The 10000-nt window shown below is 39.3% G+C and overlaps 2 non-coding genes across 2 annotated transcripts; both read right to left on the bottom strand.

The window, feature by feature from the left end:
- Nucleotides 1-381: 381 nt before the first annotated feature.
- LOC143262386 (5.8S ribosomal RNA) lies at nt 382-536 on the bottom strand. The gene has a single exon (XR_013036211.1). It is a non-coding gene; the product is annotated as a 5.8S ribosomal RNA (ribosomal RNA).
- A 1328-nt stretch (nt 537-1864) lies between these two features.
- Nucleotides 1865-3785, bottom strand: LOC143262372 (small subunit ribosomal RNA). Its single transcript, XR_013036204.1, has one exon. It is a non-coding gene; the product is annotated as a small subunit ribosomal RNA (ribosomal RNA).
- Nucleotides 3786-10000: the final 6215 nt, after the last annotated feature.

Below are 10000 nucleotides of genomic sequence, written 5' to 3'. Positions count from 1 at the left end.
AGGACAGACTCGTGTAGTACGCTTTCGTGGGTTAAACCCATCTCGTTTCATTTCAGGCGACGTCGGGAGCGCGTTGAAAATGTACCAGTGAAATCTCGATAGTTCTACGGATACGAATCGTCCCGAAAAAGATTTTGTCACCGCTTCGAAGCGGTGTTTCAGACGGGCGGACGTATATAAAACATATACGACACACGACACCGCCTTCCACACTCACGCTAGTTCGAACACGATTTCCATCTCTCTCGAAGACTGTTAGACGTACGTAAAATTTCTCAATATTCATAGGACCGCGACAAACGCCGACGAAGCGCCCATCATTCGCTCGTACGTATATAGGCAACAAGTGCCATCAACGCAAGCAGTTTATAAGTACGTAAACGACCCTCAGCCAGGCGTGGTCCAGGAATTGTATCCGTGGACCGCAATGTGCGTTCGAAATGTCGATGTTCATGTGTCCTGCAGTTCACACGTTGACGCGCAATTAGCTGCGTTCTTCATCGACCCACGAGCCAAGTGATCCACCGTTCAGGGTAATTTTTCCCTTTTATTCTCTCATATATATAATGTGTATTTGCTATCCACCACATTTTTGTGTTATATTTCGGAACAAGCCGATACCCGAAGAGCTCCAACCAGCGCGCGAAGGAGATTCGGGAGTCGTCGTACAACGACATAATTGTCCCTTAAAGAACGAGATATTTCCGTCGAAACCATATATATATGTACGAGCAAATCCAAAACCACTGTTTTCTTGCAAGTTCGACGGTCGGAGCGAATAGAACATTGAAAAGCCTTCTATCGAAGAAACACAGAGAGTATATCACCTCCAAAAACGACGGGGATATGGATATTCAAACTGGACAATTATCAACCCGATACTGGATTCGAAAAGTTTCTCTCTCCTTTCGTCGTTATTTACACCGGACGGACTCACGGCCGGCTCTAGCTGGGTGTCATATATATATACGTCCCACGCTCATGCTGCCACTAGCGCGCAACAGAGTAGGGTGTCAATGACAACGACACAGCATTGAAACGAGCTACACAAGCCGGTCTCTCTTGATACCAATGTAAACGAGCATTAAGTTATCTTCAGACTGCCCGATATTTTCGTCCTTTGGACTTTCCCAACGATTCCTTTTTTTCTTTTTTTTTTTTACACCACAGCGAAGACTTGAGGAAGCGTGATTAGCACGCTCGCATCCCTCCCTGTCCTACTACAACTGTGTGTGTGTGTGTAAAGAAAGAAAAAAGAATACATTGGCTTTCTCTCTATCGAGAAGATGGCCTACGCAACGCAGATCAAAGGCCTAATACGTGTAATATAATACGCGTCTGGCCGTGTATAAATCACGCACGAATGATCTGGTCGGGCCCAACTCTTCTCGTACGCTTATTTTTCCGTGTTGAGGCACTATCATAAAATCACACAAACCCCAACACGTGTGTGTCTTGGAAGGAAGATGGCCTACGCAACGCAGATCAAAGGCCTAATACGTGTAGTACACACGTCTGCCGTGTAAATCACGCACGAATGATCTGGTCGGGCCCAACTCTTCTCCACCACACCACATCCCAACTTTGTACATTTTTATATATTTTTGTGCGTTGGGGCACCTTCATAATCACAAACCCCAACAACACATATATCTCTCTCTCTTTGAAAGATTTGTTGTGGCCTACGCAACGCAGATCAAAGGCCTAATACGTGTAGTACACACGTCTGGCCGTGTAAATCACGCACGAATGATCTGGCGGGCTCAACAATATCTTTTTTTTTTATATGAATTCTTATCCACAAACTAATCGAATTCATTTTCTCTCCTCCTCTCCTCTCTCTTTGAGATATATTGGAACATTGTAATGATCCTTCCGCAGGTTCACCTACGGAAACCTTGTTACGACTTTTACTTCCTCTAAATAATCAAGTTTGGTCATCTTCCCGGCATCATCGGCAATGCCGAAACATTGCCGCGCACCAGTCCGAAGACCTCACTAAATCATTCAATCGGTAGTAGCGACGGGCGGTGTGTACAAAGGGCAGGGACGTAATCAACGCGAGCTTATGACTCGCGCTTACTGGGAATTCCTCGTTCATGGGGAATAATTGCAAGCCCCAATCCCTAGCACGAAGGAGGTTCAGCGGGTTACCCGGGCCTTTCGGCCAGGGAACACACGCTGATTCCTTCAGTGTAGCGCGCGTGCGGCCCAGAACATCTAAGGGCATCACAGACCTGTTATTGCTCAATCTCGTGCGGCTAGAAGCCGCCTGTCCCTCTAAGAAGATTTGTTTGTACGTTGGTAGTAAAAACCCCACCGGCAGAAGCCGAGAGCCTTCGAGATACCATAATTACGTCTATTTAGCAGGCTAGAGTCTCGTTCGTTATCGGAATTAACCAGACAAATCGCTCCACCAACTAAGAACGGCCATGCACCACCACCCACCGAATCAAGAAAGAGCTATCAATCTGTCAATCCTTCCGGTGTCCGGGCCTGGTGAGGTTTCCCGTGTTGAGTCAAATTAAGCCGCAGGCTCCACTCCTGGTGGTGCCCTTCCGTCAATTCCTTTAAGTTTCAGCTTTGCAACCATACTTCCCCCGGAACCCAAAAGCTTTGGTTTCCCGGAAGCTGCCCGCCGAGTCATCGTAGGAACTTCGGCGGATCGCTAGCTGGCATCGTTTATGGTTAGAACTAGGGCGGTATCTGATCGCCTTCGAACCTCTAACTTTCGTTCTTGATTAATGAAAACATTTTTGGCAAATGCTTTCGCTTCTGTCCGTCTTGCGACGATCCAAGAATTTCACCTCTAACGTCGCAATACGAATGCCCCCATCTGTCCCTATTAATCATTACCTCGGGGTTCCGAAAACCAACAAAATAGAACCGAGGTCCTATTCCATTATTCCATGCACACAGTATTCAGGCGAAGGTAGCCTGCTTTGAGCACTCTAATTTGTTCAAAGTAAACGTACCGGCCCACCTCGACACTCAGTGAAGAGCACCGCGATGGGATATTAGTTGGACCGCCCCGTGAAGAGCAAAGCCCACCGGTAGGACGTACCACATAATGCCAGTTAAACACCGCGAGCGATGAACCGACACTGTGACACACAGATTCAACTACGAGCTTTTTAACCGCAACAACTTTAATATACGCTATTGGAGCTGGAATTACCGCGGCTGCTGGCACCAGACTTGCCCTCCAATGGATCCTCGTTAAAGGATTTAAAGTGTACTCATTCCGATTACGGGGCCTCGGATGAGTCCCGTATCGTTATTTTTCGTCACTACCTCCCCGTGCCGGGAGTGGGTAATTTGCGCGCCTGCTGCCTTCCTTGGATGTGGTAGCCGTTTCTCAGGCTCCCTCTCCGGAATCGAACCCTGATTCCCCGTTACCCGTTACAACCATGGTAGGCGCAGAACCTACCATCGACAGTTGATAAGGCAGACATTTGAAAGATGCGTCGCCGGTGCTATAAGACCATGCGATCAGCACAAAGTTATTCAGAGTCACCAAAGCAAACGATGGACGAGTGTAAACACCCGCCACCGATTGGTTTTGATCTAATAAAAGCGTTCCTACCATCTCTGGTCGGAACTCTGTTTTGCATGTATTAGCTCTAGAATTACCACAGTTATCCAAGTAAATTTTAGTACGATCTAAGAAACCATAACTGATTTAATGAGCCATTCGCGGTTTCACCTTAATACGGCATGTACTGAGACATGCATGGCTTAATCTTTGAGACAAGCATATGACTACTGGCAGGATCAACCAGGGAACTATACAATATGTATATATAAAATGGACAAAATTTAAATCCTTTTCCATCGTCGCCTGTTTCATATATATATGTCAGGTCGACACACCATTTTTCTCTTTCAAATATGTACAAGTTTTGCCACATTCCGCGCTTGTAACATATCTTCTTTAACGCTCAATTTCTTTCATTTTTCTACCATACAGATATTTTACCGTACGCCCAAAAACGTACGTATTATATTTTTGTTCTATCATAAAATCACATTTTTCTACGTACGCCAGCTTCGTACGTTTCTATCTTTGCCTTCATAAAATCACAAGATAATTTTATCTTCAAGAGTCTCGCTATTAACATCTTGTAAGATAAATGTACGTCCCAGCTAAAACGTACAAATACTTCAAGTTAAGTAATAATATATCATCGCTATTGACAAATTTTTAAGATCCAAGACACAGTTCTCTCTATATGTTTTAATATTTTTTATGTACTCAAATATATTCAAAGGAAAAAGTACATGGGTGATGCCATAGTCGTGGAAGCGCGTACGCTCACGCTGATCTTCTGACCGCCGGAAGCACGAAACCTCTGATCTGGGCAAAATCGGCAAGCCGAGGAAGAACGGACAGGACACATGCTGGACTGGCGAGAAAGCGTGTTCTTCCGCTCGCGCTAGGCATTTCGATTTCTGACACCTCTTGATTTAAAAAATCAGTTTTTTGATAGTTTTCTCTCTCCACTGGGCTATTCATTTTAGCCACAGTTTTCAATTGGTACGATTTGCTTCCAAATCTTACAGATGCATTTTAAAAAATTTTTCCATCGCTCGGACAGAAGAGTCGATTGCTCAGTGAGTACGAGTATACATACAAAGTGCATACGGGTAACCAACCCCGTAGGGCTTGCCACATATGGGCCATTCGGTCAAAGACACCGACCCGTGGCCACGCTGTGTGGAGAAAAGTCCGTAACGTAAACGGCACGAAACAGTCAGGACCGAAGCCCCGAAGGAGCTCTGAGACAGCTTCTCGACCGAGATCGTAGAATTGGCCCAAAACCCGCTCTGCTCCGTCCGCCTCGCACGGACCGTGTATCTCTTATAGATACCGAACGGCCGGCAAGGACGCCGGCGCCGCCGGCCGAATAGCACGCGCGCTTATGAGTGTAAACCGCTGCGGCAACAGACCGCCCGGCCGTGCTGTTGTAACATAGCGCGTGAACGAACGAAAAAAATTTTTATAGTAAACATTAAAATAAATTACACTACCGTAAACTAGACAAAAAATTACACATTTTTTCCCAATATGAAAATTTTCACAAACTTTTTAAAGTCCCATCGCATCGAGTAAACTTTTTTAATAACGCGTCCGCACGATTCTAAATGCTTAATCCATATGTGAAATCGTTCACTGATCACGAATATCGCATTTAAAAAAATTACAAAAATTTATTTTTCAAAATAATCAAAAAAAACCGAAAAATCACAAGAGTAAAGTACCATTATTTTAAACAATATGTCGTTCTAAATGCTTAATCCCTATGTAAAAAAGTTATCTAAGCAAGAATATGTAATTGAAAAAAATTAGAAAAATTTATTTTAGCCGTAAATCGAAAATAATGGGGACACCGGAGCTGTTCGAAGCGCCGAGACGCGCCGCGTACGGCCGAATATTTTCTAAGTCCCAACGTACCGATCAAGAGTAAAGTACCATTTTCCTACATTAGATTTCGTTCTAAATGCTTAATCCCTATGTAAAAACGTTAGTTAAGCAAGAATATCGTATTTTTAAAAAAATCTAATGATAGGATTTCCCAGAAAATTGAAAAAACCGTAAAATGTCAAGAGTAAAGTGCCATTTTCTGACATTAGATTTCGTTCTAAATGCTTAATCCCTATGTAGAAACGTTAGTTAAGCAAGAATATCGTATTTTTAAAAAAATCTAATGATAGGATTTTTCAGAAAATTGAAAAAACCGTAAAATGTCAAGAGTAAAGTGCCATTATTTTAAACAATGTATCGTTCTAAATGCTTAATCCCTATGTAAAAAAGTTATTTAAGCAAGAATATGTTATTGAAAAAAATTAGAAAAATTTATTTTAGCCGTAAATCGAAAATAATGGGGACACCGGAGCTGTTCGAAGCGCCGAGACGCGCCGCGTACGGCCGAATATTTTCTAAGTCCCAACGTACCGATCAAGAGTAAAGTACCATTTTCCTACATTAGATTTCGTTCTAAATGCTTAATCCCTATGTAAAAACGTTAGTTAAGCAAGAATATCGTATTTTTAAAAAAATCTAATGATAGGATTTCCCAGAAAATTGAAAAAACCGAAAAATGTCAAGAGTAAAGTGCCATTTTCTGACATTAGATTTCGTTCTAAATGCTTAATCCCTATGTAGAAACGTTAGTTAAGCAAGAATATCGTATTTTTAAAAAAATCTAATGATAGGATTTTTCAGAAAATTGAAAAAACCGTAAAATATCAAGAGTAAAGTGCCCTTATTTTAAACAATGTATCGTTCTAAATGCTTAATCCCTATGTAAAACAGTTATTTTAGCAGGAATATGTTATTGAAAAAAATTAGAAAAATTTATTTTAGCCGTAAATCGAAAATAATGGGGACACCGGAGCTGTTCGAAGCGCCGAGCGCGCCGCGTACGCCCGAATATTTTCAAAGTCCCAACGTACCGATCAAGAGTAAAGTACCATTTTCCTACATTAGATTTCGTTCTAAATACTTAATCCCTATGTAAAAACGTTAGTTAAGCAAGAATATCGTATTTTTAAAAAAATCTAATGATAGGATTTTCCAGAAAATTGAAAAAACCGGAAAATGTCAAGAGTAAAGTGCCATTTTCTGACATTAGATTTCGTTCTAAATGCTTAATCCCTATGTAGAAACGTTAGTTAAGCAAGAATATCGTATTCTAAAAAAAATCTAATGATAGGATTTTTCAGAAAATTGAAAAAACCGTAAAATGTCAAGAGTAAAGTGCCCTTATTTTAAACAATGTATCGTTCTAAATGCTTAATCCCTATGTAAAAAAGTTATTTAAGCAAGAATATGTTATTGAATAAAATGAGAAAAATTTATTTTAGCCGTAAATCGAAAATAATGGATCGAGCGAATCGGTCGATTGCGCCGAGACGCGCTATGATGCAACAGACGAGCGATTGGAACGCCCGAATATTTTCAAAGTCCCAACGTACCGATCAAGAGTAAAGTACCATTTTCCTACATTAGATTTCGTTCTAAATGCTTAATACCTATGTAAAAACGTTAGTTAAGCAAGAATATCGTATTTTTAAAAAAATCTAATGATAGGATTTCCCAGAAAATTGAAAAAACCGAAAAATGTCAAGAGTAAAGTGCCATTTTCTGACATTAGATTTCGTTCTAAATGCTTAATCCCTATGTAGAAACGTTAGTTAAGCAAGAATATCGTATTTTTAAAAAAATCTAATGATAGGATTTTTCAGAAAATTGAAAAAACCGTAAAATGTCAAGAGTAAAGTGCCCTTATTTTAAACAATGTATCGTTCTAAATGCTTAATCCCTATGTAAAAAAGTTATTTTAGCAGGAATATGTTATTGAAAAAAATTAGAAAAATTTATTTTAGCCGTAAATCGAAAATAATGGGGACACCGGAGCTGTTCGAAGCGCCGAGCGCGCCGCGTACGCCCGAATATTTTCAAAGTCCCAACGTACCGATCAAGAGTAAAGTACCATTTTCCTACATTAGATTTCGTTCTAAATACTTAATCCCTATGTAAAAACGTTAGTTAAGCAAGAATATCGTATTTTTAAAAAAATCTAATGATAGGATTTTCCAGAAAATTGAAAAAACCGGAAAATGTCAAGAGTAAAGTGCCATTTTCTGACATTAGATTTCGTTCTAAATGCTTAATCCCTATGTAGAAACGTTAGTTAAGCAAGAATATCGTATTCTAAAAAAAATCTAATGATAGGATTTTTCAGAAAATTGAAAAAACCGTAAAATGTCAAGAGTAAAGTGCCCTTATTTTAAACAATGTATCGTTCTAAATGCTTAATCCCTATGTAAAAAAGTTATTTAAGCAAGAATATGTTATTGAATAAAATGAGAAAAATTTATTTTAGCCGTAAATCGAAAATAATGGATCGAGCGAATCGGTCGATTGCGCCGAGACGCGCTATGATGCAACAGACGAGCGATTGGAACGCCCGAATATTTTCAAAGTCCCAACGTACCGGTCAAGAGTAAAGTACCATTTTCCTACATTAGATTTCGTTCTAAATGCTTAATCCCTATGTAAAAACGTTAGTTAAGCAAGAACATCGTATTTTTAAAAAAATCTAATGATAGGATTTTCCAGAAAATTGAAAAAACCGAAAAATGTCAAGAGTAAAGTGCCATTTTCTGACATTAGATTTCGTTCTAAATGCTTAATCCCTATGTAGAAACGTTAGTTAAGCAAGAATATCGTATTCTAAAAAAAATCTAATGATAGGATTTTTCAGAAAATTGAAAAAACCGTAAAATGTCAAGAGTAAAGTGCCCTTATTTTAAACAATGTATCGTTCTAAATGCTTAATCCCTATGTAAAAAAGTTATCTAAGGAAGAATATGTTATTGAATAAAATGAGAAAAATTTATTTTAGCCGTAAATCGAAAATAATGGGTCGAGCGAATCGGTCGATTGCGCCGAGACGCGCTATGATGCAACAGACGAGCGATTGGAACGCCCGAATATTTTCAAAGTCCCAACGTACCGGTCAAGAGTAAAGTACCATTTTCCTACATTAGATTTCGTTCTAAATGCTTAATCCCTATGTAAAAACGTTAGTTAAGCAAGAATATCGTATTTTAAAAAAAATCTAATGATAGGATTTTCCAGAAAATTGAAAAAACCGAAAAATGTCAAGAGTAAAGTGCCATTTTCTGACATTAGATTTCGTTCTAAATGCTTAATCCCTATGTAGAAACGTTAGTTATGCAAGATTATCGTATTTTTAAAAAAATCTAATGATAGGATTTTTCAGAAAATTGAAAAAACCGTAAAATGTCAAGAGTAAAGTGCCCTTATTTTAAACATTATATCGTTCTAAATGCTTAATCCCTATGTAAAAAAGTTATCTAAGCAAGAATATGTTATTGAATAAAATGAGAAAAATTTATTTTAGCCGTAAATCGAAAAAAAGACTGTTCGTTTCTCTGTCTCTCTCGCGCGATCGAAGTATTGATGTTTCCCGGCAATGTAATGGGATATTAATTAAACTTTATACACGAAATTACTCGTTTTGATCCCCGCTACACAGCCGTATACTTTTTATAATTTTGTGGAATCGGGAACCTTGAAATATTTAACATAACGCGGATCGACTGTCTCTGTCTCTTTCTAGATCGGAATAATCGATGTTTCCCGGCAAACTAATGGGATATTAATTATACTTTATACACGAAATTACTCGTTTTGATCCCCGCTACACAGCCGTATACTTTTTATAATTTTGTGGAATCGGTAACCTTGAAATATTTAACATAACGCGGATCGACTGTCTCTGTCTCTTTCTAGATCGGAATAATCGATGTTTCCCGGCAAACTAATGGGAGTTTAATTAAACTTTATACACGAAATTACTCGTTTTGATCCCCGCTACACAGCCGTATACTTTTTATAATTTTGTGGAATCGGGAACCTTGAAATATTTAACATAACGCGGATCGTCTGTCTCTGTCTCTTTCTAGATCGGAATAATCGATGTTTCCCGGCAAACTATTGGGAGTTTAATTAAACTTTATACATGAAATTACTCGTTTTGATCCCCGCTACACAGCCGTATACTTTTTATAATTTTGTGGAATCGGTAACCTGGAGATATTTAACATAACGCGGATCGTCTATCTCTGTCTCTTTCTAGATCGGAATAATCGATGTTTCCCGGCAAAGTAATGGGAGGTTAATTAAACTTTATACACGAAATTACTCGTTTTGATCCCCGCTACACAGCCGTATACTTTTTATAATTTTGTGGAATCGGAAACCTTGAAATATTTAACATAACGCGGATCGACTGTCTCTGTCTCTTTCTAGATCGGAATAATCGATGTTTCCCGGCAGACTATTGGGAGTTTAATTAAACTTTATACATGAAATTACTCGTTTTGATCCCCGCTACACAGCCGTATACTTTTTATAATTTTGTGGAATCGGTAACCTGGAGATATTTAACATAACGCGGATCGTCTA

This window comes from Megalopta genalis, unplaced genomic scaffold, assembly GCF_051020955.1.
Source record: "Megalopta genalis isolate 19385.01 unplaced genomic scaffold, iyMegGena1_principal scaffold0121, whole genome shotgun sequence".
Lineage (NCBI taxonomy): Eukaryota > Metazoa > Arthropoda > Insecta > Hymenoptera > Halictidae > Megalopta > Megalopta genalis.
The sequence above is the reverse complement of the archived record's forward strand: the minus strand, read 5'-3'. Positions and strand labels throughout refer to the sequence as shown.